Below are 25,960 nucleotides of genomic sequence, written 5' to 3' on the forward strand. Positions count from 1 at the left end.
TCCTTTAAGAAACAGAAAACACCTAGGAAATTGAACTGTATTTCACAGGAATGATCCAATGAATAAAATTATTATCCAGAAGATTCTCCTCCAATCCAAGTTCCTAGATCTTTTCTACCCATGCCAAGTCCCTAACTAACTTTCGCCATTCAGAGCATGTAACCACTAATGATGCAAAGAGAAGTCACTTTCTTTATTGAGATGTAGTATGTAATCTTTTCCACTGTGTCAAGGACACACTCCTGGAAAGGGCACCCTCTAATCTTGTCAATGTAAGGAAAGCTGTTCTGCAGGAAGGCCATGGCAGTTCTCAGTGACATCACCATTAGGCTTTTCCTTAAAAATCTCTTTATCCAGAAGAGTCTTAGGTTCTTCGGTGATGTCACATGTGTTGTTGTGACTGCTCTGCCTCTCAGATATTCCTTCAGTACCTCTACGGTTTACTAATTGTCTTCTAATTCAGAGTAAACAGCCATTTGGGAGGTGAACAAAGAAGAAGAAGAGATCAGAGATGGAGAGAATGAAGCTGGCCTTTTGTTTTAGTTTAAAAAATCGACGAAATATGTAGTCCATGGGAACGCTCACTGAATGCTCTCTCAGAATAGTTATGGTTCATTGAAGAGATGGTGTTGATCTCAGCCTTCCACACGTGGGAAGCTGGAGCCTGGATCCACTCAGTAGCATCTAGATTTACTTGCTGGCTATGGTTCATGGAAATCAGAGATGTTTATATCATTAATATCTATATTCCAAATGTCAGGTACTGGGATGGACAGAGTTGATTTTCTAAGAGCTCATGGATTCTATTCTTTCTGCCCAGAAGGAAAAGTTCCTAAGGAAGATGGAAACAACAAGTATTGTGTCCTCAGCTCAATTTAAACTCCTCCAGGCTTTGGATTCCTAGAGTGCAGTTTGTGTCTGAAACTGATATCTGGGAGAGAAAATTGCTTCTAGTTGAGACTTCATTACATCAGACTTTCGACTGTATTACTCTGATTATCATTCCCTGACAAGACCATTTAGATTTCTGAGTCAATAAGTGTGATTAGTTGGCACTTTTCTTTTCTTTTATTTCTTTCATTTTTTTTATTTTTTAGCAAATTTTCTTCTTTTCTTATTGAATATTTCTATATTTACATTTCAAATATTATTTCCTTTTTCAATTTCCTGGCCATAAAATCCCTTATAAGTTCCCCTCCCCTTGTTCTATTACCCCACTTACTATACCTTGAAAATCATATGAACAGGCAGTCAATCCCAGGGAAGACCAATGGCCTCTCCTTCCATTGGTGCCCAATAAGGTCATCCTCTGCTACATACACTTTTGGAGCCATAGGTCTGTCCATGTACAGTCTTTGAATATTGGTTTGGTAAGAGAAAGCTCTGGTTCATTGGCATTGTTGTTCTTATGGGATTGAAAGCCCCTTCAGCTCTTGTAATCCTTTCTCAAAATCTACCAAAATGAGGTCCGTTTTCAGTTAACTGGTATGCCACTAGCATTCAATTCTGTATTTGGCATGCTCTAGCTGGGTCACTGTGTAAAGTTCTATACCTGGTTCCTCTCAGCATGCACTTCTAAGCTTAATCATTCTTATCTAATTTTGTTGGATGAAATTATATATATATATATATATATATATATATATATATATATATATATATTCTTGATGGTCCTTACAGCTATGAGGTTATTTGGAAATTTAGCATGAATGAGCAGATTTAGGTCAAGAATTTAGAATCCAAAAATTACAGTGTCAAATATACTCCCTCCTGTTCTTATGAACCTCTTGAAGTTGATGTTTCCATGGACCTAAAGCCATCCCTCTCCTTGCCCATCTTCCTGAATCTTAGGGTTGGACTGAAAAAAGAATCATGGTAAAATATCCAAAACCCTCAAGTCTGTCCCTGGTAACACAGGAAGGTAGATATTAGAGAACTGATGTCTAATGGGACTACAGAAACACATTCAATAGTTCATGTTGTCCTTTGCTTTCCTGATGTCTGGTAATTTTTGGATAAAATGTGGATTTGGGAGTTTATCATTGAAATGGGAACACAATACTTACACTGTTATAATGACTCTATAACTGGGCCCACTTTTGTTCCAAAACAATTGCAAAATAATGAAATTGGAAAACGGAATTGTTGAGTAAACATTCAGAAATATATATAAAGTTCACTATCAAGGAATGTAAAATTGGAAAATGTAGTAAAATATTTATTCATCTAAAGGTCTGTAGGAAAAACACTGGCCATAGGAAACAGAGAAAACCTAGAAAATTGATTTGTATGTCACAGAAATTGACTGGGATTAAAAATATTATCTAGAAGAATCTCTTCCCCTCCATGTTCCTAATTTTTTCTAACAGTAACAAGCCCCTGACTATCTCCATTCAGAATATGTAACCACTAATGAAGCAAAGAGATGTCTCTAGGTTTAGAGAGATGTATGTAAAGGTTTCCACTGTGTCACAGGAGACACTCCTGGAAAGGGCACCCTCTAATCTGGTCAATGTAAGGAAAGCTGTTTAGCAGGTAGGACAAGGCAGTTCTCAGTCACATCACCATTAAGACCTCAACGAAAAATCTCTTGTAACCTGGAGAGTAGTAGATTCTTCTGTGATGTCACAAGTGTTGTCGTGACATTAACTGCCTCTCAGATATTCCTTAAGTACCTCTACCTCTAGGGTTTACTAATTGGCCTATAATTCAAAGTAAACAGCCATTTGTGAGAGAGAAGATCAAGGAGGAGGGATAGGGAGAAGGAAGCTGGCCTTCTGTCTTGGTATAAAAAGAACAAATATGTGCTCCTTGGTAAAGCTCAGTGAGTCCTGCTTAGGGGTTGAGTGGGTTCCTCAAAGAGATAGCCTAAATCATAGCCTTCCACATATAGGAATCAGTAGCTGGGAGCCTCTCAAAGTATGTAGACTTCCCTGCCTATTATGGTTCCTGGAAGTTATTGAGTTTATATCATTAATTTCTTTATTCTAAAAGCTAAGTCTTGGGAAGGACAAAGTAGTTTTCCTGAGAGCTCAAGGCTTTTCTTTGTGCCCAGAACAAAAAGGTGCTAAGGATGAAGGCAAAGGCAAGTATTGTGTCCTCAGCTCAGTGTAAACTCCTCCATGCTTTGGATTCCTTTAGTGCAGTTTGTGTCTGAAACTGATATCTGGGAAGGAGAATTGCTTCTAGTTGAGACTTCATCATCTCACTCTTTTCACTACTATTACTCTGAGTAGCATTCCCTAACAGTTACCCTTAAGATTTCTGAGTCAGTAAGTTTTTATTCCTTTTCCTTCCTTTATTTTTTATTTTTTTTTTCAGGAAATTTTAATGAATTTTTAATCGGATATTTCCATATTTACACTTCAAATGTTATTTGATTTCCCAAGTTCCTTTCCATAGAGCTTAACTAGTATCCTCCCCTTTTTCTATAAACTCCCCTTACTGCCCCTTGTCATTCTCTTTAACTGGGAGTCAAACCCATGGAGTACAATCGGCTTCTCCTTACATTGGTGCCCAACAAGGCCATCCTCTGCCTCATATGCAGTTGGATCTTTAGGTCTTTCCATGTACAGATTTGAATATTGGTTTGAATGAACCAGAAAGCTCTGGTTCATTGGCATTGTAGTTCTTATGGGATTTGAAATCTCCTTCAGTTCTTGTAAACCTTTCTCAAAATCTACCAACAGGAGGTCTGGATCAGTGCACTGGTTTGCCACTGGAATTCACTTCTGTATTTGACATGCTCTAGCTATGTCTCTCAGGGAAGATCTAAATCTGTTTCCTGTCAGCATGTACTTCTTAGCTTCATCAATCCTATATTCATATCAATCTTATATTCTTATATTCCTTCAGTATCTGCTGTAAACTCATAGATATTTTTCCCCCTTCTAAAACGGACTGAAGCAAGCATAAGTTGGGTTCCTTTTCTTGACCTTCTAGTGGTCTGTGGATGGTACCATGAGTAATTTGAGCTTTTGGGTCAATACACACGTTTGGTGATTGCATACCATGTGTGTTTTTCTGTGATTTGTTTGCTTCACACAGGATGATATTTTCTTGTTCAATCCATTTGTCTATGTCTTTCTTGTAATCATTGTTTTATAGCTGATTAGTAGTCCATTGTGTAGATGTACCATATTTTCTGTATCCATTTCTCTGATGAATGCCATCTGGGTTCTTTCCAGCCTATGGGTATTTTAAATAAGGTTGCTATGAACATTGTTCTGTATGTGTCTTTTTTTATGTCTTCTTTTCGGTATATGCCCAGGAGTGGTATGGCTTGGACCTCAGTTATTGCAATGTCCAATTGTCTAAGGATCCTGCAGACTGATTTCCAGAATGTTTGAACCAGTTTGTAATCCAACCAACAAAGAAGGAGTGTTCCTCTTTCTTCACATCCTTATCATCATCTTCTGTCTCCTGAGTTTTTTTATTACAGTCATTCTGACTTGTGTGAGGTGGAAACTCAGAGTTGTTTTCATTTACATTTCTATGATGACCATTTCTTTACGTTCTTTTCAGATAATTGATTTCCTTCAGTTGAGAAATCTTTGTTTAGTTCTGGAACATAATTTTAATAGGGTTATTTGTCTCTCTGAAGTCTAAATTTTGAGTTCTTTTTATGTATTGGTTATGGCCTTCTATCAGATGGAGGATTGGTATAGACCTTTCCAAATCTGTTCCTTGCGGTTTTGTCCTAAAAGTGTCCTTTGGCAGGCAGTTTTCTACTACAGTGAAGAACTGTCAGTTAGTAAACTAAAACAAGGACTGGCTCCTTACTGACTTCCCTACGTGTTCTGAACAGTAGATGGGGAAACTAAACAACCATGTTATACCCCTACAAGGCATGCCTATCTATAGTCGTGGATCTAGAGAGACCTATCAGAGATTCTGGGCATCTGTCAAAGAAATGTAGGCTGGTGAAGTTTGCAGTTTTCATCCTGGTTTCTGTATCTACAGGGTATGGTGTTGTGAAGACAAGATACCACATGTGCAGCTGTGAATAAGTCTGAGAAGGCTGACTTCTTGGATTTCTGAAGCATTACTAAGTGATCCAGAGGAAATCAGCACGCCCTGCTCAGCAGAGCTCTGGGAATGCTGACACTCTTGCTTCATGTTTATATTAACCTAGGTCAAAAGATCACCTGTCAGGTATGTTCTTGAATATACTTCAGTGTGCTAGCATTGGATTGAAATGAAATACTCTTCAGGAGAGGTGTCGGAAACAACTGAACTCTTCCATTAGAATCAGAGAGATGAGCTGTATTGACCTTCAATTGACTGTGTATGCTTCTGGTCTTTGGCTTTGACTATGCAGATCTATTGTCTCATACATCATTGTTCATGTGGCCAAGTTGCGGGGAAAGTGCGACACACAATTCTTTCCCATTTTCACATCCTCCATTCTAGGGTAATAGATTTTAGAAAAGCCCTTCCCATTTTATATAGTAGACCAACTGACCTAACTTTTCTTCAATACGCTCTTCTCTATTATCTGTATACCGTGTTTGTGTTTGTGTTTGTGTGTGTGTGTGTGTGTGTTTCAGTTTGTGCGCTAAATGGTTAGTTTGTATGCAAGTTGAGAGAAGGATTCTATGTAAGAAATCTCTAAACTGTGGATGGGGCAGCATCCAAATGTTCTCCCACATCATGACCTTCTAGAAAGAGTAGCATAATCTGCAAAAAATAATACAGTTGAAAGTAAAACTTGGAGGAAATGCCCTGGGATGGCTACATTATCACTGTTGACTGTGACATTTTTCTCTTGGCTTCTGTGGCCAGACATGAAGGCTCTGAAGCAAAGTTGCATCCTGTTGATCTGTGAATAAGATGAAGGAGGCTATCAACTGGGTCACATGAAGCATATGAAAAGCGTGACAGCAGCAGCTCTCTGCTCCCAGACCCCGTGAGAGAGAGACCCAACCGCCTGGTCAGGTGGGCACTCCTGAGGGTGCAGAGCAGAAGAGACCACCAGCGCTCACCCCTGCCCACATCCCTGGCCCAAGAGGAAACTGTATAAGGCCTCTGGGCTCCCGTGGAGGAGGGCCCAGGAGCGGCAGGACCCCTGCCTGAGACACCCCGGAACCTGAAGGAAACAGACCTGATAAACAGTTCTCTGCACCCAAATCCCATGGGAGGGAGAGCTAAACCTTCAGAGAGGCAGACAAGCCTGGGAAACCAGAAGAGACTGCTCTCTGCACACACATCTTGGACGCCAGAGGAAAAAGCCAAAGACCATTTGGAACCCTGGTGCACTGAAGCTCCCGGAAGGGGCGGCACATGTCTTCCTGGTTGCTGCCGCTGCAGAGAGCCCATGGGCAGCACCCCATGAGCGAACTTGAGCCTCTGGACCACAGGTAAGACCAAATTTTCTGCTGCAAGAAAGCTGCCTGGTGAACTCAAGACACAGGCCCACAGGAACAGCTGAAGACCTGTAGAGGGAAAAACTACACGCCCAAAAGCAGAACATTCTGTCCCCATAACTGACTGAAAGAGAGGAAAACAGGTCTACAGCACTCCTGACACACAGGCTTATAGGACAGTCTAGCTACTGTCGGAAATAGTAGAACAAAGTAACACTAGAGATAATCTGATGGCGAGAGGCAAGCGCAGGAACCCAAGCAACAGAAACCAAGACTACATGCCATCATTGGAGCCCAATTCTCCCGTCAAAACAAACATGGAATATCCAAACAAATCAGAAAAGCAAGATCTAGTTTCAAAATCATATTTGATCATGATGCTGGAGGACTTCAAGAAAGATGTGAAGAACTCCCTTAGAGAACAAGTAGAAGCCTACAGAGAGGAATCGCAAAAATGCCTGAAAGAATTCCAGGAAAACATAAATAAACAAGTAGAAGCCCATAGAGAGGAGACACAAAAATCCCTGAAAGAATTCCAGGAAAACATAAATAAACAAGTAGAAGCCCATAGAGAGGAGACACAAAAATCCCAGAAAGAATTCCAGGAAAACACAATCAAACAGTTGAAGGAATTAAAAATGGAAATAGAAGCCATCAAGAAAGAACACATGGAAACAACCCTGGATATAGAAAACCAAAAGAGGAGACAAGGAGCTGTAGTTACAAGCTTCACCAACAGAATACAAGAGATGGAAGAGAGAATCTCAGGAGGAGAAGATTCCATAGAAATCATTGACTCAACTGTCAAAGATAATGTAAAGCGGAAAAAGCTACTGGTCGAAATCATACAGGAAATCCAGGACTCAATGAGAAGATCAAACCTAAGGATAATAGGTATAGAAGAGAGTGAAGACTCCCAGCTCAAAGGAACAGTAAATATCTTCAACAAAATCATAGAAGAAAACTTCCCTAACCTAAAAAAAGAGATACCCATAGACATTCAAGAAGCCTACAGAACTCCAAATAGATTGGACCAGAAAAGAAACACCTCCCGTCACATAATTGTCAAAACACCAAACGCACAAAATAAAGAAAGAATATTAAAAGCAGTAAGGGAAAAAGGTCAAGTAACATATAAAGGGAGACCTATCAGAATCACACCAGACTTCTCGCCAGAAACTATGAAGGCCAGAAGATCCTGGACTGATGTCATACAGCCCCTAAGAGAACACAAATGCCAGCCCAGGTTACTGTATCCAGCAAAACTCTCAATTAACACTGATGGAGAAACCAAGATATTCCATGACAAAACCAAATTTACACAATATCTTTCTACAAATCCAGCACTACAAAGGATAATAAATGGTAAAGCCCAACATAAGGAGGCAAGCTATACCCTAGAAGAAGCAAGAAACTAATCGTCTTGGCAACAAAACAAGGAGAATGAAAGCACACAAACATAACCTCACATCCAAATATGAATATAAAGGGAAACAATAATCACTATTCCTTAACATCTCTCAGTATCAATGGCCTCAACTCCCCAATAAAAAGACATAGATTAACAAACTGGATACGCAATGAGGACCCTGCATTCTGCTGCCTACAGGAAACACACCTCAGACACAAAGACAGACACTACCTCAGAGTGAAAGGCTGGTAAACAACTTTCCAAGCAAATGGTCAGAAGTAGCAAGCTGGAGTTGCCATTCTAATATCAAATAAAATCAATTTCCACAAAAAGTCATCAAAAAAGATAAGGAAGGACACTTCATATTCATCAAAGGAAAAATCCACCAAGATGAACTCCAATCCTAAATATCTATGCCCCAAATACAAGGGCACCTACTTATGTAAAAGAACCCTTATTAAGCTCAAAACACACATTGCACCTCACACAATAATAGTAGGAGATTTCAGCGCTCCACTCTCATCAATGGACAGATCATGGAAACAGAAATTAAACAGTGATGTCGACAGACTAAGAGAAGTCATGAGCCAAATGGACTTAACGGATATTTATAGAACATTCTATCCTAAAGCAAAAGGATATACCTTCTTCTCAGCACCTCATGGTACTTTCTCCAAAATTGACCATACAATTGGTCAAAAAACGGGCCTCAACAGGTACAGAAAGATAGAAATAATGCCATGCGTGCTATCGGACCACCAAGGCCTAAAACTGGTCTTCAATAACAATCGAAAAATGCCCACATATACTTGGAAATTGAACAATGCTCTACTCAATGATAACCTGGTCAAGGAAGAAATAAAGAAAGAAATTAAAACCTTTTAAAAATTAATGAAAATGAAGGTACAACATACCCAAATTATGGGACACAATGAAAGCTGTGCTAAGAGGAAAACTCATAGCACTGAGTGTCTGCAGAAAGAAACAGGAAAGAGCATATGTCAGCAGCTTGACAGCACACCCAAAAGCTCTAGAACAAAAAGAAGCAAATACACCCAGGAGGAGTAGAAGGCAGGAAATAATCAAACTCAGAGCTGAAATCAACCAAGTAGAAACAAAAAGGACCATAGAAAGAATCAACAGAACCAAAAGCTGGTTCTTTGAGAAAATCAACATAATAGATAAACCCTTAGTCAGACTAACGAGAGGACACAGAGAGTGTGTCCAAATTAACAAAATCAGAAATGAAAAGGGAGACATAACTACAGATTCAGAGGAAATTCAAAAAATCATCAGATCTTACTTTAAAAACCTATATTCAACAAAACTTGAAAATCTTCAGGAAATGGACAATTTCCTACACAGATACCAGGTATCGAAGTTAAATCAGGAACAGATAAACCAGTTAAACAACCCAATAACTCCTAAGGAAATAGAAGCAGCCATTAAAGGTCTCCCAACCAAAAAGATTGCAGGTCCAGACAGGTTTAGTGCAGAATTCTATCAAATCTTCATAGAAGACCTCATACCAATACTATCCAAACTATTCCACAAAATTGAAACAAATGGAGCCCTACCGAATTCCTTCTACGAAGCCACAATTACTCTTATACCTAAACCACACAAAGACACAACAAAAAGAGAGAACTTCAGACCAATTTCCCTTATGAATATCGACGCAAAATATTCAATAAAATTCTGGCAAACCGAATTCAAGAGCACATCAAAACAATCATCCACCATGATCAAGTAGGCTTCATCCCAGGCATGCAGGGATGGATTAATATACGGAAAACCATCAAGGTGATCCATTATATAAACTAACTGAAAGAGCAGAACCACATGATTATTTCATTACATGCTGAGAAAGCATTTGACAAAATTTAACACCCCTTCATGATAAAAGTCCTGGAAAGAATAGGAATTCAAGCCCCATACCTAAACATAGTAAAAGCCATATACAGCAAAACAGTTGCTAACATTAAACTAAATGGAGAGAAACTTGAAGCAATCCCACTAAAATCAGGGACTAGACAAGGCTGCCCACTCTCTCCCTACTTATTCCATATAGTTCTTGAAGTTCTAGCCAGAGCAATCAGACAACAAAAGGAGATCAAGGGGATACAGATCGGAAAAGAAGAGGTCAAAATATCACTATTTGCAGATGACATGATAGTATATTTAAGTGATCCCAAAAGTTCCACCAGAGAACTACTAAAGCTGATAAACAACTTCAGCAAAGTGGCTGGGTATAAAATTAACTCAAATAAATCAGTTGACTTCCTCTATACAAAAGAGAAAGAAGCCGAGGAAGAAATTAGGGAAACGACACCATTCATAATAGACCCAAATAATATAAAGTACCTCGGTGTTACTTTAATCAAGCAAGTAAAAGATCTGTACAATAAGAACTTCAAGACACTGAGGAAAGAAATTGAAGAAGACCTCAGAAGATGGAAAGATCTCCCATGCTCATGGATTGGCAGGATTAATATAGTAAAAATGGCCATTTTACCAAAAGCAATCTACAGATTCAATTCAATCCCCATTAAAATACCAATCAAATTCTTCAAAGAGTTAGACAGAACAATTTGCAAATTCATCTGGAATAACAAAAAACCCAGGATAGCTAAAGCTATCCTCAACAATAAAAGGACTTTAGGGGGAATCACTATCCCTGAACTCAAGCAGTATTACAGAGCAATAGTGATAAAAACTGCATGGTATTGCTACAGAGACAGACAGATAGACCAATGGAATAGAATTGAAGACCCAGAAATGAACCCACACACCTATGGTCACTTGATTTTTGACAAAGGAGCCAAAACCATCCAATGGAAAAAAGATAGCATTTTCAGCAAATGGTGCTGGTTCAACTGGAAGGCAATATGTAGAAGAATGCAGATCAATACATGCTTATCACCCTGTACAAAGCTTAAGTCCAAGTGGATCAAGGACCTCCACATCAAACCAGACACACTCAAACTAATAGAAGAAAAACTAGGGAAGCATCTGGAACACATGGGCACTGGAAAAAATTTCCTGAACAAAACTCCAATGGCTTATGCTCTAAGATCAAGAATCGACAAATGGGATCTCATAAAACTGCAAAGCTTCTGTAAGGCAAAGGACACTGTGGTTAGGACAAAACGGCAACCAAAAGATTGGGAAAAATCTTTACCAATCCTACAACAGATAGAGGCCTTATATCCAAAATATACAAAGAACTCAAGAAGTTAGACCGCAGGGAAACAAATAACCCTATTAAAAAATGGGGTTCAGAGCTAAACAAAGAATTCACAGCTGAGGAATGCCGAATGGCGGAGAAACACCTAAAGAAATGTTCAACATCTTTAGTCATAAGGGAAATGCAAATCAAAACAACCCTGAGATTTCACCTCACACCAGTGAGAATGGCTAAGATCAAAAACTCAGGTGACAGCAGATGCTGGCGAGGATGTGGAGAAAGAGGAACACTCCTCCATTGTTGGTGGGATTGCAGACTGGTAAAACCATTCTGGAAATCAGTCTGGAGGTTCCTCAGAAATTTGGACATTGTACTGCCTGAGGATCCAGGTATTCCTCTCTAGGGCATATACCCAAAAGATGCCTCAACATATAAAAGAGACACGTGCTCCACTAAGTTCATCGCAGCCTTATTTATAATAGCCAGAAAATGGAAAGAACCCAGATGCCCTTCAATAGAGGAATGGATACAGAAAATGTGGTACATCTACACAATGGAATATTACTCAGCTATCAAAAACAACGAGTTTATGAAATTCGTAGGCAAATGGTTGGAACTGGAAAATATCATCCTGAGGGAGCTAACCCAATCACAGAAAGACATACATGGTATGCACTCATTGATAAGTGGCTATTAGCCCAAATGCTTGAATAACCTAGATCCCTAGAACAAAGGAATCTCAAGAAGGATGTTCAAAATGTGAATGCTTCACTCCTTCTTTAAATGAGGAAAAAGAATACCCTTGGCAGGGAAGGGAGAGGCAAAGATTAAAACAGAGACTGAAGGAATACCCATTCAGAGCCTGCCCCACATGTGGCCCACACATATACAGCCACCCAATTAGACAAGATGGATGAAGCAAAGAAGTGCAGACCGACAGGAGCTGGATGTAGATCACTCCTGAGAGACAGAGCCAGAATACAGCAAATACAGAGGCAAATGCCAGCAGCATACCACTGAACTGAGAATAGGTCCCCTATTGAAGGAATCAGAGAAAGAACTGGAAGAGCTTGAAGGGGCTCGAGACCACAAAAGTACAACAATCTTAAGCAACCAGAGCTTCCAGGGACTAAGCCAATACCTAAATACTATACATGGACTGACCCTGGACTCTGACCCCATAGGTAGCAATGAATATCCTAGTAAGAGCACCAGTGGAAGGGGAAGCCCTGGGTCCTGCTAAGACTGAACCCCCAGTGAACTAGACTATGGGGGGCGGCAATGGGGGAGGTTTGGTAGGGGAACACCCATAAGGAAGGGGAGGGGGGAGTGGGATGTTTGCCCGGAAACCGGGAAAGGGAATAACACTTGAAATGTATATAAGAAATACTCAAGTTAATAAAAAAAAAAAGCGTGACAAGAGAGTATCAGGCCATTGAGACACTGTCCTCCCATTAGAAACATGGAAGTGGTGACAATCACAGGTTGGGGTATCATGTCTGAACTTTGACACCCAGCTAGGCAAAGGTTAACCTGTCAGTTAGCTTCCTGAGTATCATCCACAAGACATGGGTAGGCTCAGATGATGGAATGTTGAAGATAGCTGCTATTCATTGTGAGCTACTTTTCAGGGTAAGTGGAAGACGATTTATCCTCTTGTGACATTGGAGATCAGAGTAATGAATGGGGACAGAGAGGACAAATCTGTGTTTGTTTTGTTTTGTTTTCTGGACAACCATAACTACATTTTCTAGGCTAAGGATTTGCACATGGAAGTCTAGTGTCTCACATTGGTATATACCAATCTTGTATGATCTCAATAGCACAAGTGGTTCCAGGCTTCTTTTTTAGTTACTGGGATTTACAGGCAGTCATTTATGTCTTGTCTCCTAGATTCACAAATTATTTTCTGGCTTCATATACACAAGGCATATTTTTACACTCTGTCTCTCTGTGTATGTGTCTTTCTCTGTCTTTCAGTCTCATCTCTCTTTCTCCTTCTGTCTGCCTCTCTTTCCTGTTTTTCAGCTTTCCTACAACAATCTTTACTAATGATAATATATTTCATTTCAGTTCATGCACTTTATTCTCTCATAAACTCCAGTGTGATCTAAAATTGCTGTCTATTGCAGAACCACAATTAAAAATATAACTGTTGTCCAAATCTACTAGACTAGATTTTAACCACTGAGAAGATGTAGAATATCAACAGCTCCCAACAAGCCTAGGATCATGTATGGAAGGAAAATTTTCAGAGATAAAAGAAATGCATGCCAGGATGACCATGGCTTCTCCTTACAGGGACTACCAGCATCTGGAGAAAGGTAACATGGGGCTTTAATAAACATGCATCGTGTAACAATACCTAGTCTCTTCCCTTATATTACACTTCCCTGTCTGTATTTTCCTAATGGCTGTTGTATATAAATGTAGTAGTTACTGCCTTTCAGGAGTATAGACGTTGTCACATGTGGCCCCCAAATGAAGAATTTGATTTTTCTTCCCTGGCTGAAGCTCCTTGCCAATGATCTACAACAACATTTCCCCCTATGACTTCTGCTTTGTTTTGTGTGTGAGTGTCTGTGTGTGTGTGTGTGTGTGTGTGTGTGTGTGTGTATCTGTCTGTCTGTCTGTCTTTCTGTCTTTGTCTCTGTCAGTCTGTTTCTTCCAGATGATACCTCTCTATACTTCAGTTTCACTTCTTAATTGCTCATTCCAAGATTGACCCATCATGCTTTCTCTGAGTGTTTGCTTTTGATGACTCAAATTACACATATGTTAATCAGTACACCTGTAGCCACAACTGTGTACCATTGATCACATCATAACCACCCTCACGGCTAAGAAAAGCTATTTTTGAGCCTCTGAGGGAAGTTTTTATAAGAATTTAAAACTTTTCTGTATTTTTTACTCCCCTATCCAAACTGTTGTAGTTTGTGGATCTTCCCCAAGTCTTTGCTTAATTGTATTTATCTATGTTCCTGGCCTACTGGGAAGACATCATCCCAACCCTCCAATATTACTAATCAGGAGGAATAGATGAAGAAATTGGAGAAATTGGTCATTTATCTACAGAAGATGTCCCTGAGATGGATTAACTGTGTCGAATCATCGCATCACTGACAAGCATTCTGAACTATGTTCTCAGTTTATTTTCGTCTTTGTCATTTTGAGTGTGCTACCTAAGGTGGTGAGGACCATTTGTGGGCTGTGTTTGAGAATTGACTCTTCACTATTCATGCATGAAGGTGGTAAAAAATACAATAGATCAGTGATATCTCTGGGTTAGAAGGATAGTGATAGAATGTCTTCCTTTGTGTCTCAGGCAAAGATCCTTGAAAGGGCAACTTGGCTTGTTGATTTGGAGAAGAGTTAGTTAATGGGTAGGTATGTGCTGTTGAAGGGGACTCTCTTCTGGATACTCTAGAGTATGCTGGAATTTCCATGGTATTCTCTGAGATGTCACTAGTTTTATGGAAACAGAAACTGCCCTTGTGGTATTTAGTTAGTACTTATTGGTTTACGCACACAAATATTTTTGAGGATGATCAAGCTATTTACAGAGAAAACAGAAAGCATGGAGAGACAAAAGAAAGAGAAAGAAAAAATTAAAATACTTTCTTGTTACAGAAATGGAAAGAATAATTATCTTGTGGTAAATGGCGAGTTAGGGCACTTGGCTGGTTCTGAGGAGCTTCCTAGAGGAGGTGCTCTTGGCTCTGGCCTTGTAGGAGTACGACTTATGATCTGAGGGCTCTGGATTCCTAATGAAGAGAACCAGTTTCAGGAATATCTGATCATTTTTTGGCAGAGAACCAGGAATTGTCAAGCATGCAGCTGGTTTACTATGAGTTTCTTACTTTCATTCTGAATGAGCAAGAATTCCAAGAAGAGCCACAGGAATAAAAATTTTGACTCTCAGTGTAGAGTATTGAATTTTATCTTCAGAGGTATCCTGGACATGCCATTGGAATTTTATGACAAGGGCTTCTACCCTTGACATGCATCAATATCTCTGACTCTTTGTCTTGGACATACATGATTAAGGATTGGGGGTCCTAAACACTAATGACTCCAGGACTTACCTGCATCCCATCAGATATGTACTGAAAATGTCCTCCATTTCTTCATGTCTTGGCCAGATTTTGTTGTTAAGGCCAGGGGGACTGCAGAAGGAAGTGAGGCGTATGTCTATCGATCATGGTTGGGAGAAAGAAAATAGCTAATAGATCCAGCTTGACTAGAGCTTTCCTCCTCTTTCAGTGCTTCCACGTGTCTGTAGACTTCGCCTTTTGTCATACTTTATTGGGGGATTTGCATTTTTTCTCCTGTGTCTGGGCTACTACTATGCATGTTCCCTTGTTTTTATCTACAGGGTCTCCGGGTAAAGCATCATCCCAACCTTCCAGCATCAGTGAGCAAGTGCAACAGATTAAGAAGTTGGAGAAATTGACTAAGGAGCTCCAGAAGATGACATGTGAGTTGGAAAATTCTCGTGCATAGGTAACCATTGCACCAACAGCATTTGAAGAGAAGTACTCATTGTATGCACTTCTTTGTAGATAGTCCTGACCCCTGTGTGATAACCTCAGTTTTCTCAGACCACAGGAAAATGCAACTGTAATGTCCTCATGTACAAATTAATTTTCTTATGTTCCTCTCAGAATCACGACATAAAGAAAGGATAGTAGTGTGATAGGAAGCTATTTTATTTCTCAGAAATGCAGAAGCAGTGGTTTGAATAACTGTCTTGGGTTACGGAAAGTAATGTGTGAGCTCTCATCATGGATTTTAATAGACAGAGAATGTATTTTCTGTCCTCAGACACACAGAAAGTTGGTAAGCTACAGAAGCATAGTAACTTAAACTTAGATAAGTAAACTTTTATTTTTTTTATTTAAAGTTTTATTTTATTTGTTTTCAATGAGTATCTGTAACTCTCAGTCACAACAGAAGTGGAAGTTTAATGCCATTATACATGGTTTTATGCCACTATGATTTTGCTGGTAGTTGAACTCAGGACCTATGGAAAAACAGTTAGGGCTCTTAAATGCTAAATCATCTCACCAGTCTAAATTACTTTTGACGATGATGGTGATGATGATGATGATGATGATGATGATGATGATGATGATTACCATTATTATTATTATACTTAAACTCTAAAGGGATCAAGATTTCCCCTCCTCCAAAGCTCTTTCCCCTCTCCTGTTTCAAGATACCCTACAATAAAGAAGATACCATCACAGCTTCCCATCCTCCCCAGCACTGAAGAAAGAAAAGTTTTACTTTGTCATGGTTATGGACATATTCTTGTTTACTGGGCTCAGAGCTTCAGATCTGATGGAGGGAGACTATGGAAATGGAATCTCCTTTGGAGGAATCTGCTTACCTTGTAGGAATGGGGAAACAGAGAGCAAAAGTAAGATGTTGTTCCACGACTTCATCCCTTGCTAAGAAAAAAGTGTCCTTTTCACAGCTTGGGAACTGGGTAAGCAGTCTAAGCAAGCATGGCTAACAAGCCGAACCAGATGGGTAAACATTTGTCCATTGGATACGAAGGGGGAGCATTTAATTGACTATGCTGACTGTATCTCCTGTCCACTGTGTTCTAATCCCATGCAAGGAAAGTTCGGTGGATTTTGTCTGTCCTGTGTCAGAACAATAGTGTTTTCCATTCTGAATGCTTTCTCTTCACTGATATGAACCTTGAGAGAACAGTGGGAGCCACGGAAAGCCACAGCCAACAACATTCTACATTCTAGAATATCAAGGCCTTCTCATAAGAAACACTTTCTTGTAGTTGTGAATTCAGCAGGGAGGAAAATTACAACCAACCTCTGATCAAGCAGCATAAAAATTAGCATGAGATAAAGAAAGACTTAAAAATGAGTCAGATCTCTGATACATAACAATAAGTGGACCCTGGCACTGTCACAAATAACATTAAGGTTATTTTGTTGAGCAAGAGTTACTCTCCTGGAGTCCTCAGATGTTCATATGTGGTTGAAAATCTGTCACGGAAGACTGTATTGATATCATACTCTAATCCAGAGAGACCATACAAAAAAGTATATTATTCCTTCTGGAGTATTGGTTGAAATTAATTCACATCACACATTTGTATGTGAGGCTTAAATTAATGTTCTACATAGACAAAAGCATTATCTCAATCCTTGCCTTTGTAATTTGTTTTGTTTTGTTTTTTTTTTTTTTAATTTTGAAAATGGCTTAGTATTCTTCAGTTAAACAATTGAACTGAAGTGACTGTTCCTCAGACTGTATACATAGAGAACATCTGAGTAGTAGTTGACATTTTTAGTCGGGGCGTCTCCCCATGAATCTGTTTGTGCCTGAATAAGCATGCATAGACTTATTTCAGTTAAGGGAATCATGTAGTATACAAAAAATTAGAGGATCCATCTGCTGTAAATATTTTCTTTTACTCAGGTGAAGGAAGGTTTATCAAAGCCTGTGTATCAAAGGTTGTAGATATTACACCATCCATAGGAGATAATATATCAAGAAAGATTCTGCAGGGATACAGAGATTGACCTAAATATCCCCACACAATTCTAAGCCAGAACGGACAAGATATCACTTCACGTGGAAATTTAAAATAATCTGATGCTATGGTATGTGGAGTGTTTTAAAGAAAAACCACCTAAAAAGCATATGCATATATAGCAGATGCTATTCAAAAATATCCAGAGGCAGTTTGGAACCTACATTTAGCACAAAGAGATTGAATCCCCACTTCACAGATACTGAATAGAACCACTGAGTATTAAGAAATCTATATTAGAAATCACTTGCCTATCACATGTCTGTATAACTAGGTAGTCACAGCAAACATGACATTCTGAAAGCATAACTTGAACTTTTCAACAATGGAGGGAGTGCATGTAGTGAATGAGGTTTGGGCATGAAACTCAAAAGTCGAAAATAATACTGAGATTTGAGTTTTGAGGACAATAAATACTTAATGACTTTTGGGACAAAATTTGAATCTAAAGACTCCAAAAATTATTTATCAATCAGCTCTGAATCCCTATGGAGATTGGTGGATATTATGAATTTAGTCTGTGCCCCAGAGGTATAGGTAAATGGTGTAATTTGAAGTGATTAGGTATGCTAAAGAGGCATACAAAACTGAGGAGGCCATGGTATCATTGAATAAGTGTGCTTCTCCAAAACGTAGCATGATTTTTTGTGGAGTGACCTAGACACTATACACACACGCGCATGCACACACATAAACACACAGATACACACATACACACATACACACAAACACACACACACACACACACACACACACACACACAAAACCCACAAATAATTGACTTCCTCTGTGCTGTGTGTGGCATGCTGGAATTATCTAAGATATGAAGAGTATTCTCCACAAGTAAGTTAAACCCAAACTCAATGAAAAATTTAGAATTCCTCCTCCTTTCTTGAGAAAGCATTCTGTGCATGAGTAATGCTTACATTTTAAAGTTTAAGAGGGATGACTTGAAAACAGTAACTACTTAATCCACGTTGAAACAGCATTTCAGAGATGTGTAGTGATTTAATTTTGATTTTATGAAACTGCAATTGCTCAGGTCTCATGATTGCAGTATTGAACCACGTCATTCCTAAACATAACTGTAGGGACAGTAAGAGTTTGGAGATTTCTTCAAGTTGAAAAACCTCAGAAATCGTATTAGCAACAACTTAATTCAAAAATGGAGAAACTTGTGCTTGGGTAAGGTCCTAAGACTGAGCAGCTGGTTCAAAGCCAAGGACAAACATTGCATGTAACCAAGGACTGCTGGGTACAGAACCTGTTACTAAAATGGAGAAAGCTAAAGTCTTCAGGAAATATGGATAAGGAAGACTTGAAATGGTAGAAATATATGCTATATATTTAGTGGTACACACTGAGAGGATGAATTTTTGAAATGTTTATCTCCTTAGGAGTGTAAACATTTGAGCTAAGTAAATGCTGTAGCCTAGGTACGAAAGGGAAGTGAGTTTCCATTCAGACACTGGAATTACCTTCATGCCGAACATGAACATGGGAGGGTTTCAAAGAAATGTTGAAGCACATCAAGAGCTTCTGAGCATACAGGAGGAGTATGAGAGGATTAATTTGTTCTTGTTATGAGGGATTTTCTAGTTTATTGTTGGAAATCCATCAAGAGAAGTTCAAAGTCTAGAAACCAAATTCTATATAAGTCTCATATTAGCTTTGGAAGACTGTGACCTGTAAAGGCCTCAAAAAGGCATAGCTAGATTCACCTGTTAAAATGTATTACAATTGGTGACTGACTGCCTTTCCACTATGTTCCCAAGGCCAGCCGCAAGGTACGACTGTGGTGCTAAACCTTCAGCTGGAGAATTCTGCTTAGCTTAATTACTGTGTTTTGTTTTTGGTTTGAGTTGTGTTTGCTTCAGGTATTAGTACTGTTGGTTTGGTTGGAAGTTTTGTTATTCATTCTTAATAAATTTTTGTTCTTTTGGTGAATTTGCAGTTTTGATAACATCATGCACATTGGGTTATGATTGTATCATTAAACCCTTTTTGAAAAAAAATTAATATATATTTTTCAGAATAAAATGTGTTTTTCAACTCATAAGAAACAAGTTTTTTCTTGTGTCGTGTTGCACCCTGTAATCCCAGAAACCATATGTAGAGATAGATGACTAAAATTTGCAGGGTCTTGGGATTCACAATTGTTCCCAGTAAGCCAGAGGTACACATGTGGATTGGCCTTTCGATGTGTCTAGTGTGGCCTAATCTGTATACCAATTTCATGATGGAAAAGGTATCCATACTCTATCCTTGTGGTCATATATTTAGCTACTCCTAAAACATAGTACTTTAGGAATGATCTCATAGAACAAATTAATGAGAAAATCAACAGTATTTGTCTAATGACTACCAGAAAATGAAAACATTCACCAATGTATAGGAAATTAAACTCCGGAATATCTGACGTATTCTGTCTCTGCTTTATTGAGATATAGTCTCAGTGCGAACCACATAGAAGAGATAATGAATTCCATGTTCTTAAAAATCTTTTTTATACTTAGTTTTTATGTTGTTGGCCTTGAATATGTATTTGGTGCCTATTTTGGATAGTTGTTTGGTTCAGATTATTATCATTACCATTATTATTGCTATTATTTCTTTTTTTATTAACTTGAGTATTTCTTATATACATTTCTTTTTTTTTTAAAGATTTATTTTATTTATTATATATAAGTACACTGTAGCTGTCTTCAGATATACCAGAAGAGGGCATCGGATCTCTTTACAGATGGTTGTGAGCCACCATGTGGTTGCTGGGAATTGAACTCATGACCTCTGGAAGAACAGTCGGGTGTTCTTAACCACTGAGCCATCTCTCAAGCCCTCTTATATACATTTCGAGTGTTATTCCCTTTCCCGGTTTCCAGGTAACATCCCCTTCCTTTCTCCCCTTCTTTATGGGTGTTCCCGTCCCCACCCTCCCCCCCTTGTCGCCCTCCCCCCAACAATCTAGTTCACTGGGGGTTCAGTCTTAGCAGGACACAGGGCTTCTTCTTCCTCTGGTGCTCTTACTAGGATATTCATTGCTACCTATGAGGTCAGAGTCCAGGGTCAGTCCATGTATAGTCTTTAGGTAGTGGCTTAGTCCCTGGAAGCTCTGGTTGATTGGCATTGTTGTATATATGGAGTCTCGAGCCCCTTCAAGCTCTTCCAGTTCTTTCTCTGATTCCTTCAACGGGGGTCCTAATCTCAATTCAGTGGTTTTCTGCTGGCATAGGCCTATGTGTTTGCCGTATTCTGGCTGTGTCTCTCAAGAGAGATCTACATCCGGCTCCTGTCGGCCTGAAATACTTTGCTTCGTCCATCTTGTCTAATTGGATGGCTGTATATGCATTGGCCACATGTGGGGGAAGCTCTGAATGGGTGTTCCTTCTGTGTCTGTTTTAATCATTGCCTCTATTCCCTGCCAAGGGTATTCTTGTTCCCCTTTTAAAGAAGGAGTGAAACATTCACATTCTGATCATCCGTCTTGAGTTTCATTTGTTCTAGTCATCTAGGGTAATTCAAGCATTTGGGCTAATAGCCACTTATCAATGAGTGCATACCATGTGTGTTTTTCTGTGATTGGGTTACCTCACTCACGAAGATATTTTCCAGTTCCTACCATTTGCCTACGAATTTCATAAGGTCGTTGTTTTTGATAGCTGAGTAATATTCCATTGTGTAGATGTACCCCCTTTTCTGTGTCCATTCCTCTGTTGAAGGGCATCTGGATCCTTTCCAGCTTCTGGCTATTATAAATAAGGCCGCGATGAACTTAGTGGAGCACGTGTCTTTTTTATATGTTGGGGCATCTTTTGGGTATATGCCCAAGAGAGGTATAGCTGGATCCTCAGGCAGTACAGTGTCCAATTTTCTGAGGAACCTCCAGACTGATTTCCAGAATGATTTTTCATGTCTGCAATCCAACCAAAAATGGATGAGTGTTCCACTCTCTTCGGAATAGTTTGTAGTAAGTTTACATTTTAGATAAACACAAACCTTGTCTTTCACAAAGTGAATTGCTGTTACATTGCGAATAAGCTTAGTTTTAAGTGGTACTAGACAGTAAAAAGCATACTTTTCTGGATAGACAAAACATGTTTTTCACAGTCTCAAACACACATCTTTTGCGAATTCTGTTCGTTCCAAGTGTGAAAAGCTAATAGGATGTTTACTTTACCCATGAACACACAGCTAGTGTTTCACAAAGTGAAATGCTTTTTCTTGGCGAGTAAGCTTAGTTTATGTGGTACTAGACGGTAAAAAGCATACTTTTCTGGATAGACAAAACATGTTTTTCCCAGTCTCATTCACACATTCTTTTGCGAATCCTGTTCGTACCAAGTGGGAAAAGCTAGTAGGATGTTTACTTTACCCATGAACACACAGCTAGTGTTTCTCAAAGTGAATTGCTTTTTCTTGGCGAGTAAGCTTATTTTTAAGTGGTTCCAGATGGTAAAAAGCATACTTTTCTAAATAGACAAAACATGCATTTCCCAGTCTAAATCACACATTCTTATGCAAATTCTGTTCGTTCTGACTGGGAAAAGCGTGTAGGAAGTTTACAATTCAGATAAACACAAACCTTGTGTTTCACTAAGTGAATTGCTGTTACTTGGCGAATAAGCTTAGTTTTAAGTGGTACTACACGGTAAAAAGGATACTTTTCTCGATAGACAAAACATGTGTTTCCAAGTCTCATTCACACATTCTTTTGCGAATCCTGTTCGTACCAAGTAGGAAAAGCTATGGATGGATTGGTATTTTGATGGGGATTGCATTGAATCTGTAGATTGCTTTTTTAAAATGGCCATTTTTACTATATTAATCCTGCCAATCCATGAGCATGGGAGATCTTTCCATCTTCTGAGGTCTTCTTCAATTTCTTTCTTCAGTGTCTTGAAGTTCTTATTGTACAGATCTTTTACTTGCTTGGTTAAAGTCACATCAAGGTACTTTATATTATTTGAGTCTATTATGAAGGGTGTCGTTTCCCTAATTTCTTTCTCAGCTTGTTTCTCTTTTGGTTAGAGGAAGGCTACTGATTTATTTGAGTTAATTTTTATACCCAGCCAATTTGCTGAAGTTGTTTATCAGCTTTAGTAGTTCTCTCTTGGAACTTTTGGGACCACTTAAATATACTATCATGTCATCTGCAAATAGTGATATTTTGACTTCTTCTTTTCCGATCTGTATCCCCTTGATCTCCTTTTGTTGTCTGATTGCTCTGGCTAGAACTTCAAGAACTATAAGAATAAGAAGTGAGAGAGTGGGCAGTCTTGTCTAGTCCCTGATCATAGTGGAATTGCTTCAAGTTTCTCTCCATTTAATTTAATGTTAGCAACTGGTTTGCTGTATACGGCTTTTACTATGTTTAGGTATGGGCCTTGAATTCCTATTCGTTCCAGGACTTTTATCATGAGGGGTGTTGAATTTTGTCAAATGCTTTCTCAGCATCTAATGAAATGATCATGTGGTTTTGTTCCTTTAGTTTGTTTATATAATGGATCACGTTGATGGTTTTCCATATATTAAACCATCCCTGCATGCCTGGGATGAAGCCTACTTGATCATGGTGGATGATTGTTTTGATGTGCTCTTGAATTCGGTTTGCCAGAATTTTATTGAGTATTTTTGCGCCGATATTCATAAGGGAAATTGGTCTGAAGTTCTCTTTCTTTGTTGTGTCTTTGTGTGGTTTAGGTATAAGAGTAATTGTGGCTTCGTAGAAGGAATTCGGTAGGGCTCCATCTGTTTCAATTTTGTGGAATAGTTTGGATAATATTGGTATGAGGTCTTCTATGAAGGTTTGATAGAATTCTGCAATAAACCCGTCTGGACCTGGGCTCTTTTTGGTTGGGAGACCTTTAATGACTGCTTCTATTTCCTTAGGAGTTATGGGGTTGTTTAACTGGTTTATCTGTTCCTGATTTAACTTCGATACCTGGTATCTGTCTAGGAAATTGTCCATTTCCTGAAGATTTTCAAATTTTGTTGAATATAGGTTTTTATAGTAAGATCTGATGATTTTTTGAATTTCCTCTGAATCTGTAGTTATGTCTCCCTTTTCATTTCTGATTTTGTTAATTTGGACGCACTCTCTGTGTCCTCTCGTTAGTCTGGATAAGGGTTTATCTATCTTGTTGATTTTCTCAAAGAACCAACTTTTGGTTCTGTTGATTCTTTCTATGGTCCTTTTTGTTTCTACTTGGTTGATTTCAGCTCTGAGTTTGATTATTTCCTGCCTTCTACTCCTCCTGGGTGTATTTGCTTCTTTTTGTTCTTGAGCTTTTAGGTGTGCTGTCAAGCTGCTGACATATGCTCTTTCCTGTTTCTTTCTGCAGGCACTCAGCGCTATGAGTTTTCCTCTTAGCACAGCTTTCATTGTGTCCCATAAGTTTGGGTATGTTGTATCTTCATTTTCATTAAATTCTAAAAAGTTTTTAATTTCTTTCTTTATTTCTTCCTTGACCAGGTTATCATTGAGTAGAGCATTGTTCAATTTCCACGTATATGTGGGCATTCTTCCCTTATTGTTATTGAAGACCAGTTTTAGGCCGTGGTGGTCCGATAGCACGCATGGGATTATTTCTATCTTTCTGTACCTGTTGAGGCCCGTTTTTTGACCAATTATATGGTCAATTTGGGAGAAAGTACCATGAGGAGCTGAGAAGAAGGTATATCCTTTTGCTTTAGGATAGAATGTTCTATAAATATCCGTTAAGTCCATTTGGCTCATGACTTCTCTTAGTCTGTCTACATCACTGTTTAATTTCTGTTTCCATGATCTGTCCATTGATGAGAGTGGGGTGTTGAAATCTCCCACTATTATTGTGTGAGGTGCAATGTGTGTTTTGAGCTTTAGTAAGGTTTCTTTTACGTATGTAGGTGCCCTTGTATTTGGGGCATAGATATTTAGGATTGAGAGTTCATCTTGGTGGATTTTTCCTTTGATGAATATGAAGTGTCCTTCCTTATCTTTTTTGATGACTTTTAGTTGGAAATTGATTTTATTTGATATTAGAATGGCTACTCCAGCTTGCTTCTTCTGACCATTTGCTTGGAAAGTTGTTTTCCAGCCTTTCACTCTGAGGTAGTGTCTGTCTTTGTCTCTGAGGTGTGTTTCCTGTAGGCAGCAGAATGCAGGGTCCTCGTTGCATATCCAGTTTGTTAATCTATGTCTTTTTATTGGGGAGTTGAGGCCATTGATATTGAGAGATATTAAGGAATAGTGATTATTGTTTCCCTTTCTATTCATATTTGGATGTGAGGTTATGTTTGTGTGCTTTCATTCTCTTTGTTTTGTTGCCAAGACAATTAGTTTCTTGCTTCTTCTAGGGTATAGCTTGCCTCCTTATGTTGGGCTTTACCATTTATTATCCTTTGTAGTGCTGGATTTGTAGAAAGATATTGTGTAAATTTGGTTTTGTCATGGAATATCTTGGTTTCTCCATCAATGTTAATTGAGAGTTTTGCTGGATACAGTAACCTGGGCTGGCATTTGTGTTCTCTTAGGGTCTGTATGACATCAGTCCAGGATCTTCTGGCCTTCATAGTTTCTGGCGAGAAGTCTGGTGTGATTCTGATAGGTCTCCCTTTATATGTTACTTGACCTTTTTCCCTTACTGCTTTTAATATTCTTTCTTTATTTTGTGCGTTTGGTGTTTTGACAATTATGTGACGGGAGGTGTTTCTTTTCTGGTCCAATCTATTTGGAGTTCTGTAGGCTTCTTGTATGTCTATGGGTATCTCTTTTTTTAGGTTAGGGAAGTTTTCTTCTATGATTTTGTTGAAGATATTTACTGGTCCTTTGAGCTGGGAGTCTTCACTCTCTTCTATACCTATTATCCTTAGGTTTGATCTTCTCATTGAGTCCTGGATTTCCTGTATGTTTTGGACCAGTAGCTTTTTCCGCTTTACATTACCTTTGACAGTTGAGTCAATGATTTCTATGGAATCTTCTCCTCCTGAGATTCTCTCTTCCATCTCTTGTATTCTGTTGGTGAAGCTTGTATCTACAGCTCCTTGTCTCTTCTTTTGGTTTTCTATATCCAGGGTTGTTTCCATGTGTTCTTTCTTGATGGCTTCTATTTCCATTTTTAATTCCTTCAACTGTTTGATTGTGTTTTCCTGGAATTCTTTCAGGGATTTTTGCGATTCCTCTCTGTAGGCTTCTACTTGTTTATTAATGTTTTCCTGTGTTTCCCTAAGTGTGTTCATGTCTTTCTTGAAGTCCTCCAGCATCATGATCAAATATGATTTTGAAACTAGATCTTGCTTTTCTGGTGTGTTTGGATATTCCATGTTTGTTTTGGTGGGAGAATTGGGCTCCAATGATGGCATGTAGTCTTGGTTTCTGTTGCTTGGGTTCCTGCGCTTGCCTCTCGCCATCAGATTATCTCTAGTGTTACTTTGTTCTGCTATTTCTGACAGTG

At 38.9% G+C, this 25,960-nt stretch overlaps 1 long non-coding RNA gene across 1 annotated transcript in view; it reads left to right on the forward strand.

Moving 5' to 3' along the window:
• Nucleotides 1-25,960, forward strand: part of LOC134484409 (uncharacterized) — an 89,367-nt gene that overhangs the window by 38,648 nt on the left and 24,759 nt on the right. Inside the window, exons 6-10 of the long non-coding RNA XR_015647447.1 lie at nt 4,963-5,154; nt 5,785-6,359; nt 13,136-13,287; nt 15,339-15,440; nt 16,182-16,385. This is a non-coding gene — a long non-coding RNA (uncharacterized LOC134484409). The remainder of the gene's footprint in view (nt 1-4,962; nt 5,155-5,784; nt 6,360-13,135; nt 13,288-15,338; nt 15,441-16,181; nt 16,386-25,960) is intronic.

This window comes from Rattus norvegicus, chromosome Y (genome assembly GCF_021556685.1).
Source record: "Rattus norvegicus strain SHRSP/BbbUtx chromosome Y, alternate assembly SHRSP_T2T, whole genome shotgun sequence".
Taxonomy (NCBI): Eukaryota; Metazoa; Chordata; class Mammalia; order Rodentia; family Muridae; genus Rattus; species Rattus norvegicus.